Raw genomic sequence first — 11004 nt, forward strand, 5'->3', positions numbered from 1 at the left:
TTCTTTTCTTTTTATTCCTGAATATGATTCCATGCTATGAATATACCACAACTTTTCATTCACTCATTAGTAAGTGGATATTTCAGTTGTTTCCATGTTTTTATATTATGAATAATGCTGATGTGAATATTCACATAAACCTGTTTTTGTGTGGTGAACTCTTTTCAATTCTTTGGGAGTGGAATTGCTGGGCTGTATGTTAATTCTACTTTTAACATTCTGAGAAACTGCCGTGCTGTTTTCCAAAATGGTTGGACCATTTTATGTGCCCACCAACAGTGTAAGAGGGTTCCAATTTCCTCACATCCTCTCCACCCTTGTAATCATCAGTCTTTTTCATTTTACCCAATCTAGTGGGTGTAAAATATCTCATTTTGGTTTTGATTTGCTTCGATCCATGGTATGTATTTTAAGTGCACAATTTTCTGGGTGTCAATTGCTGAAATTATGTGTGAATCCCCCACTAAAATTATGGACATGCTGACTTCTGTTTATAATTTGTCTTCTCATATTGAAGTTAACGTTTTGAGGATCCCAAATTTTAGGGCAAAGTCTTCTTCCCAGTTGTCTTAACATTTATCATTATTGTAGTACCCTCTCCATCGCCAAGTCCCAGTTTTTGTCTAACAGATTAGAAATACTCACATTACGTTTTAAAATTAGTATTTCCATATTGTAATTGTTTTCAGTTTCAGTGTCTTCATGCCTTCCTTCCTTTTATCTAGCTGAATTTGTTTTTGATTTTGTTTTTTTCCTCATCAGTCAGTGTCTGTTCTCTGCCTCCAATTCCCAGTTTTCTCTTTCCTGAGAAGCTGTGAAGCACAGAGATCCCTGCTGTAAAAGGCACTCATGTCCTTAGGACAGCTGCATTTTCAGTGTCATGTTTTCTCCCTCATACTTATTTGACCATAGCTCATATGGAAAAAAATTTTAAATATTTTGTTGAAACTTTCAGCTCTTTTCTAGCAGAAATTTTGAGGTTTTCTGATATAGCATAATGTGATAGAAGGGAATGGCTCCATATTTCTTTCCAAAAGTAGAAATCTACAAAGAAAACATATTTTGCTATTGACGCAAAAAACATGACTTCAAAACACAGAACTATTCAAGAACATACTAACAGGTTGAAAAGTGTGCATATAAGTAAAGTGGGGCTTCATAAAGTATATGAGGATAGTTTTTTGGGGAATGGGGTGTTATTCATAAGATGAGGGAAAATTGGTTATATTTACACATATCACTGTTTATGGTCAAACCAGATATAACTAACAACATATGATGAACTCATATGTTGACTCCAAGGTGTAAAGTATGGAATAGTGCAGATATCAAGTCTTTTGATCTAAGGGAAGATCTGTGCAGCATAATATAGCAAGTGTAGTTACTGTAACTGAACCAATAGATCTGTCAAATTAGGAAAGATCTCTTAAAAATAGGGTAATGCAAAGAAATCAAAATGCATTTCTGAGAACCATTATAAGATAAAGATTGCCCCATCCAGGTGTAACTGTCTCAAAAATGTGTATTGAACAAGTCTAGACATTTATCTCCTTTGCTCACAAAGCTGGATGGTTTGAGAGATGTCCACAGGTTCAATTCTTAGCACTCTTGCACAATTTGACCTTCCATAAATTAAGGGTGGAAAATTCTAATTGGGTCCCTTGGTATCAGAAAAGCGTGTGAGGGCATCATGTGTTGAGGGAAATTGTGTGTTGAGAGGATTTTCTCATCTTTGCAAATGCACAGTTCAGAAAGAACCGTTTGTAATGATTTTTGATCAGTACCAAAGGACAGATTGCCGGAAAACAATGGGAGAGAATTCTACTGATGTTCTCCAGCCCTTTTACATTATGTTTATAACTTACATAAATGATAAGGAAGCTATCACTCCAGTAAAAGAAAACAAAGCAGCTCACCAGTGCGAGGATAGTGTCGGCGGCTTTCGCTTCAGGAGAGGGTCTTGGGCTGAGGCTGGTCCTGTGGACATGCTGGACTCTCTTGCGATGTGTAAAAAGGAACTTTACGATGTACACACTGGTCCAGGCCATGAGGAACACACAGGGAATCTCGTAAGACCATACACCCCCGAAAGACACCTGACTGAATGTAATCAGGATTCTTTCCAATACAGTATGTCAGAGAATAGAATTTGTCAAGTTCTAATGTCGTCGAGAAAATTTCTTACTCCAAAGGCATTCATTACTTCTGGTATCCCACTGAAAAGAATTGTCATGATATTCGCTAAAATCAAGTGGATAAATATCAAATCTATAGGCTTCTTTGTATGTAGCTGGACCAAGAAGGTGTTGATGAGTAACACCAGTAGCAATGTGTTTCCAATAAAACCAATGCCAATTTGAGAGACAATGAACACTCCCAAAATAGTATCACTTGACACTATCACATTCATTGGCCTCTTATACTTGGATACACTCTTGCACAGATTAAAAAGGAACCCAAAATGGTCTTCAAGCCTGATGGACACGATGGGATCATATGGAGACTCCATGAGGTCCGATCACCCTCAGCAGGAGGTTGTGCAGATGCTCTGTTACAACATTCAGGAAAGTAAGAATCAGTTCTAGAGGTAAATATAAAGGATTATTGATGTCACTGCACAGGAATATGTGGGCTGAGATAAAGCATGCTTTTTATGAAGACATAACTGTAATTCTAAGAAATAAATTGAGTAATCAGAAGAAGTTGTTTTTGTTTATTAAAAACAATATTTCAGGGGCGCCTGGGTGGCACAGCAGTTAAGTGTCTGCCTTCGGCTCAGGGCGTGATCCCGGCGTTATGGGATCTAGCCCCACATCAGGCTCCTCCGCTATGAGCCTGCTTCTTCCTCTGCCACTTCCCCTGCTTGTGTTCCCTCTCTCGCTGGCTGTCTCTATCTCTGTCGAATAAATAAATAAAATCTTTAAAAAAAATAAAGTAAAAAATAAAAAATAAAAACAATATTTCAAGTTTATACAGATTCCATTTATGTTCTATGTGTATGTGCTGAACTTCCTCTCAAATACTTGAATGAATTTCCATCTTCTGCCATGAATAATAGAAAATTATTAAGTATTTTAATGCATATTATTCCATTTTTACTGTACAAGACACACAATATTTTTATAGTCATTCACCAGGAGGAGACTAAATCCCAGAGTTGCACATGACCATCTGGCTCCTTAAATACCATTCCTGACCCTGCTACACTCCGTTCCCAACTCCAAGACCCTTCCAATGTACATGATATCACTTCAGCTCCTGGGTCAGGACCCTGCATCCTCCAGTTCTGCTTACAAAATTCACTTCAGGTTTTAATTCTACACTAAAGCCACTGATTCTCTTCTATCTCTCACAGGAAGTGGGAGCTATCTCTCCCCTGTCCCCTATATCACCAGGCTTGAAAGTGGGAATTATCCCCAGCACATTCAGATAATTCTTTAGCAGTCTGGCATGGAAGCAACTTGTCATCAGTCTACATCCACCACTGTCCATTTGGAGGTAATCTACTCACCCCAAATCACTCCCCTTCTTAGCACTTGATTCACTGTAACAGTCCCCAATTCAACTCCTGTCATATTTTTGGTGTTCATAGGATCCACAGAAATGACCTGTCCAGTATCCTCAGCCCCTCTCACATTTGTGATTTCCTCTTTTTCAACACTCCTGCCTCTGCCTTCCCCTACCTCATCCACACTTTCCTACCCACATACTAGAGTTTGTCATTGCCAATACTGTAAATTCATTATATGTCACTTCTAAGCATCTAATCCTCCTGTTACCAGCTATTTCCAGCTTAGTTTATGTAATCTCTGAGTCCAAAATTACTTTGACATCACCTGGGTCTGAAAAATGTTGTTCTCCTTACTCTCCACAAGATCTCCTAATCTCTCCTCTTCACCAAGACTTTCTTAATCCAGGATTATAATCATTTCATGCAAAAGCATGTGATGCCATCACTTTTTTCCTGCTTCTATAGTCCTCACACACACCCATAGTCTGCCTAGTTCACATCATTCTACTCAGATAAACAAGGGTAGAGAAAAAGACATAACCATATTAAGTGAACTTATATTAAATTCTTCAAACTTAGCTCCAGCGAGCTTTCATTTCAGCCAGGAATCACACTAATTTTTGAAGTGTATTCCTTGAGTCTTCACTTTCTCACTCCTCTTCATGACTATTTCATAACTTGTCCTTTCTCAAAATAACAACAAATCCTCTACAAATCTCATATTTAACTGATGTTGCATTGCATATTTTCCATTGAGATATAATTGAAATGAAATATTATGTTAGTTTCAGATGTACAGCATAGTAATTTAAATTTTGTATATATTGCAAAATATATACAAAAATAACATCATAAGTGAATTTAACATCCATCACCACATGTAGTTACAATGTTTTTTTTGGTAATGTCAACTTTTAAATTCCACGCTCCAAGCAACTTTCAAATATACAATACAGCACCAATAACTGTGGTCTCCATGGTGCCCATAATATCCCCATGACTTATTTTTTTATATCTACAAGTTTACACCTTTTGACTCCCTTCACCCATGTCACCCACCCTCCAATCTCTACTTCTGTCAACTACAAGTCTGATTTTTCTATCTATGAATTCAGTGGGTATTTTGGGAATTTTTTAAAATTTCACGTGTAAGTGAGGTCATACACTATTAGTTTTTCCTCTGTATGACTTATTCAAGTTTGCATAATACTAGCAAGTTCCCCCCATGTTCTTGCAAATGGCAAGATTCCCTTGTTTTTTATGACTCAGTAATGTTCCATTGTGTGTGTATATATATACATATTCCATTATGTATGAATAAAATGCCATTATATGTATACACTATATATATATAATGTAATATTCCATTGTATAAGTGTGTATATATATTCATGTGTGCGTGTGTATATATCTATATATATAGATATATATGTGTACCATATTTTCTTCATTCATTCATCCATCAATGATCTCCATATTTCATTTAGAAAAATAAAGCAATCAAAAGATATTTCTCAAATTCCACCAGTACATCAATCCCACTTTCTGTATCCTTGCTCAGAACCTCAGCTTTGTCCTCTGGCTCTGAGATTGGGTTGTCTATGCTTTTTGTCACAGTCCGCCCATGACTTTCTGCAATAAATCTGGAAATATCTTTCCTGCTCAAGGCCCTCTCTTCTGTTATTCTTTTCTCTCTCAGGCATTATCAAATTTCCCCCATCAACATGCAAACGTACTGTGTGTCTTGCACACTTCTTGAATAAATTCTCTTCTTCTCTTTTGAGCGATTCTCCTCTGACATATTGTCTCTACTCCTTGTCTCCAATTTCTTACATCTCATTTGCTCTTGATCCCGGGAAGTGGTAGACTGCAAAAATGCCTATAAAGTCTCCCCTGACATTGAGGTTGCATGCATGAGGTGTTTTTTGTTCAGTCCCTTTAATGTGGGTTTTCACTTGGTTTGTTTTGGGCAATCAGTGTAGAGGAAACAAGACACAATCAAAATCTTGATAAGTGCCCTTACGTGGAGCTTGCTGTTCTGCCTCACTGCAAACCCACCACACCACCATGTGAAGCATCCTAGTCTTTTATGGGATGAGAATCCACAGAGAAGAAATCTTCAGCCAAATTCCAAAACTATATGTGAAGCCATTCCATTCCAAGCAACATCAAAACCCATATGGGACACCAGTCATCCCCTAGTTAACTGCTGACATGACCACACTTGCATGAGAAAGCCTAGCCCAGAAGTAAAACCACTCACAATCAAAAAGTCACATAGAGTATGATAGAATTTATACAAAATCTCCAAAATGCATAAATCCGTATACAGAAAGCATACATGTGGTTGCTAGAGATTGGAAAGATGAGGGATAAAGGAGTGTCTGGGTTGGGAGGAGGGTGTCTGTGCTTTCTTTGAGGTGATAAAATGTTTTGAAAGTTAACAAAGTGGTTGTTGTACAACATTGCAAGTATTATAAATGCCACTGAGAGACACATTGTCATATGGTTAATTTTATATTATATTCATTTCACCTCAATAAAATACATAAATATACATCTAAATAATTGTAACCTGTATGCACCAAGTTATAAGTAAGAATAATATATTGTGAAGAGTTTAGATTTACCAAAAAATGCTAAGATGTCTTACCTTTAGGGAATCTGTTAACATAATTGTCCATATTAACATCTTAAGAAAGGCACATGACTATCACAGTAAATGGGAAAAGTACATTCATATAAATGTAATATCTATTTAGGATACAAATAAAATTCTCTACTATATTATAAATACAAAGGAAATTATTAACTTTGTGCAGGGTAGCTACCTAATATAAACAGAACAAACTAATACATTATGAAACACCACATAATTATTTATTAGTCAGAAATGTAAGAAGTGTACCAACTAACTGGTCCCCATTTTTATTGCATTTTATCTCTTAATATGTGTGGTAAACAATTTAAAAAGAATAAGCACTCCAAAAGACCCAAAAATGTGATTATTATCATTTACTGATGAAAATGGTCTACATGCAAATAAAGTTAAAACTCTAGAGAAAAATAGTATAATAGGTAGTGCCACTCATGATTTTAAAAGTTATTTCTTTTACTAGAGAATGTAATTTTAGAAAATAAAGGATTTACAATAAGTAATACTATGACATAATCTCGTTTCTCAAAAATTTCTTGGATAAAATTATATAAATCAATTGAGAGACGTTAACAAAGACAGAAATTAGCACTACATTGACATTTATAAATCAGAATATCCACTAACATAAAAGGTCAATTCTTATCAATATTTAAATATATGAAATGAAATGCAAAATTTATGAAAACAAATCAAAATGCAATATTCCATACAATCTAAAGCCTTTTGTTGCATTGAAGTTGACCAATCGTTTCTATATTTTGTTTGTCAGATCAGAGGATGATGAAGAGCCAAGAAACATGAACAAAAAAACAAGGAATATGTGGAGAGAATGGTTAAAGAAATGAGGAAAGAGGTGGAAGAGGTGAAAGGAAATATAGGAGAAAGAGAATTAAAATCAGGGATGACAGTTAACCGAATTGAAAAAGTAAAGAGAGGGACAATAAATATGAAGGAACAAGGGACACTAGAAAGAACAGGAGGATGGAGGTAATGTCATCCCAGCAGGGAAATCAGCTAAAGAGAATGAGGGGAAAGAGAAAAAACAAACAACAGAACACAGGTGGAGGCAGGCAAAAAGCTAAAGAAAATCGTGCAAATAAAAAAGGAACAGAAGCAAACAGATGATTATGGTAAAGGTAAAGTTTTACAAGAAAAAGACAAACTATTAGGATGTATGACTGTCCGAGTAAATTAGAAAACGTGAGATGGGGAACTTGAGGAAAGCAAAAAAAGAATACTTTTCCAGAAGCATTACTTATATGAGTGAGAGACAGCTTTGAAAACATTTAGATAGGATTGTGGAGACTCACTTAAACTCTCAGAGTTATGATAAAGATTATTTTAAATTAAAGACATTTGAGATTCAACAGTTGCAGAAAAAAAGTCTTCTAGGAGCTTCTTTTACCTCACCGAAAGCAGGAACTTTGGGGAATGAAATTGTTAAAAAAAATATCTGTTCTCTGAGGGGGTTTATTGCCATAAAAAGGATGAAAAATACTACTTACACCTGCATAGACAATGATCATCACAAACTTTCTGTATCTCCCTTTTGTTCCCCTGGAAACCCATTTCTTTATCTCCTAACTCCTCTTCACACTCACTCCATTTCCTCTTTGAGATTAGGTATAAAAGGTCCTGATTTTAGAAATTTACAAGGTACTCATTTTTGAGCTCCTATAGGCCCATGAGCAAATTTGGGGATTTTTCCCTCCTGTTCATGTCCTTTGGAGGTTTAATTTGCAGGCCCTAAACCCAACATAAAAGACTAGAGGAAAAGGATTTCCTTACCAACATAATCAACAAAAATCATAACGCTCGAAAAAGATAAAATTGGTATAACTTAAATATCAAAAAGCACTTACAAGTGTGAGGAACAGCGTGTCAAAGCAATCAAAAATAAAGAACTAATGACAAAATTAAGAAACAAAAAAAAAGAAATTTATTACCATATTTGGCAACAAATGGAAAAATGAATTAAAAATTTAGACTCCAAATCAACAAAAAGAGCTTTGAGAAGAGAAAAAAAGAAGAGGAAAAAAGAGAAGTGGGCATGAAAGAAAGAGAAAAAAAAGCCACTAATAGCAGAAACAAAGGATAGGAGGGAATGAACTGAATTAGTAAGAAAAGAAGAATAAGAGAAGAAAGTATAAACACAATAGAAATTTATACAGACTTGGATAAATGAAACTCATGGAAGCAAACACCTAAAAATGAATCTCAAAGAAAGCAGCTTTTATTTTTCACTTTAGTTTATAAATCTGAATGTGAGAATGATATATTTTTAGAGAGTATTTTATAGATACATAAAGTTTGGAATGAATTGAAATTCTTACAACACCTTTTCTTAATGTTTTTAAAATTTCTTAATTGTGTCCCATTTTATTGGTCCATAAAAATATTTTAAATGATTTTTAAATTACACTTGCAAAGAGAGACTTAGAAGACTTATACTGGAGCAGAAAACTATACAGAAATAAATGAGAGTGAAAATAAACACACTAAAAGTTTTTAAGTTTATTAAATTAGAATATGTGCAAGAGTAAGGCAGAGTACATATGAATGACAGTAACAGGTGCTTAGTCTTATTGAATGGGCATTATAGAAAAATGAAAAATACTACAGAAACTATGTTAAAGAATGTAAAGAAATGACAGAAAGGAATAAAACATATGCATTTAATAAAATGGAGGCACAGACAGAAAGGGAGTAACAAGACTGGAGGATAAAAGGAAAAGCAGGGGAAAATTCAAGAGGAAATTAAAAACAGAGTTTTAAAGACAATAGAGTCAGAGAAATGAGAACAGATGAGAACAGTCCCAAAAGGTAGAAGATTACTAAAGGCATAAACATAAAAAGTAAGGTATATTAAAAATAAAACACATTTCAATATAAGTGTTGAGTTTGAAGATTGCAAAGTGAAAGAAAAACTCGATAATTTTAATCAACGCAATGAGATTTATAGATGAGCAATGAAAGAAGACAGCATAATAGAAAGTATAACAGGAAAAAATGATGAGAGAAATGGAATAGAAAAGAAATGATAAGGGGAATAAATGGTAAGTGTGGGACTAGAAACACAGAGAGAGGAGACCTACTGTGAAAGACAAAGGACTTAGCATAAAAAGAACCTGAAACAAAAAAAGAAATGAAGAAGCAAATTGGCAAAAATGGCCAGGTCTCTCCTTTCATGCAAGAGCTGCAGACAGGGAGAGGACTTACTTCATCTGAGCTCCTCAGCAGTGCAGGGGACACCTCTGAAGGGCTGCAGCTGGGTGCAGGTGCTTGGATCCAGGGCTATAGGAGGGGTGGGTTGCTGCATCCCCAAGGACTAGAAGCCGGGTTCTGCACAGTGAGCTTCTTGATTTGTCCAGAGGAATCACAAATTACAACAAATTCTCTTGATAAACTTAGAAATGTATTTAATTATAGTCAGCACCTGTGGTCACAAACATCTCTTCTTCAAGTGATAAGTGATTATAGAGAGTTCTACAAGACCAGAGGAGGAAGTATACTTAGACTGCTCATTGTTTTCAGCTGCTAGAAAACAAAGGGCTTTTATGGCTCTAGTCAAAGTAGAGCCATCCAGAGAGTAATTTATCTCTTCTGAGACTGCTATGGATCCTTCTATGGATAGCTCAATTTGGAGTGTCTAACTCTACACTGATTTAATTAAAATATATATAAATGCTGGTGCTCAAGGTTAGTAAACCAATGCTAAATATTCAGTTCAATCCTTAATGCACATTAAAAACTATAACTAATGTAACTATGTAATTTAAGCAATTTATTCTTTGCTTTTATTTTTCTTTTTGGAATTACTACAGTTGTTAGAAAATTACATTTTGTCATAAACCAGTATGGTTGAAAAACAAAATAAAGCTGATATTGGTATAGGGCCCAGGCCAATGAGATAAGTGCTGACTTCAGATTTCTTTGTACATTTTCAACATATCAGTTACTTCCTGTGTCTCTGATGTTAGCCCTACAGTTTGGTCCCATGCTAACGTGTGACTTGTGGGAAGGTAGAGGTTCTTTCCTGCTCATACCCCTGCAGTGTACCTCCTTCTTTAATAACACAGGCACCAGACCCCAAAACATCAGACCAAAGGTACCATCTCATCTCAACTGATCACTGGACAACTATATACCAAGTGGTCGAGGTTTCAAAAGTCATCAACAATGCACGTGGCAACCACCATCCTTAAGGTGGTATATTCAGATGGAGGCCATAGGTTAGTGAACAAACAAGACACAAATAAAGCTTTAATTGTGCTCCTATTTTTTCAGTGAAAGAAGCATAATCATTAGTAAATTGGAAAAGAAGTGTATGTCAAAAGATTTCTTTGTGCAGGCAGGAGCATTTGCATTTTGAAAGGAGGGGTCAGGAAGGGCCCTGCATTAAAGGTGAGGTTTCGGCAGAGACTGAAGGAGATGGGGAAAAGGGCATCTGGGAGCCTGGTAGGGGAGCACTGCTACCAGAGGAAGAGAAATGTCACACCGCAACTTCCTTAGCCATTTGTCTACTGATGGACACTTAGGTTGCTTCTATATCTTGGCTATTGTAAATAATGCTGCTATAAACACAGTGGTGCCTATATCTTTTCAAATCAGTGTTTTTATTTTCTTTCTCTTTCCCAGTAGTGGAATTAAGGGATCATAAGGTAGTTCTATTTTTAACTTTTAGAGAAATTTCCATACTGTTTTCCAAAGTGGCTGAACCAGTTTGCATTCCAATCAAAGTACAGGAAAGGATCCTTTTTCTCCACATCTTTGCCAACACCTGTTGTTTCTTGTGTTTTTTGTTTTAGCCATTATGACAGGTGTGAGGTGATAT

At 35.7% G+C, this 11004-nt stretch overlaps 1 pseudogene; it reads right to left on the reverse strand.

Annotated features, from left to right (window-relative positions):
* Positions 1-1648: 1648 nt before the first annotated feature.
* Positions 1649-6195, reverse strand: LOC105235117 (annotated as a pseudogene).
* Positions 6196-11004: the final 4809 nt, after the last annotated feature.

This window comes from Ailuropoda melanoleuca, chromosome 3 (assembly GCF_002007445.2).
Source record: "Ailuropoda melanoleuca isolate Jingjing chromosome 3, ASM200744v2, whole genome shotgun sequence".
In the NCBI taxonomy this organism is placed as follows: Eukaryota; Metazoa; Chordata; class Mammalia; order Carnivora; family Ursidae; genus Ailuropoda; species Ailuropoda melanoleuca.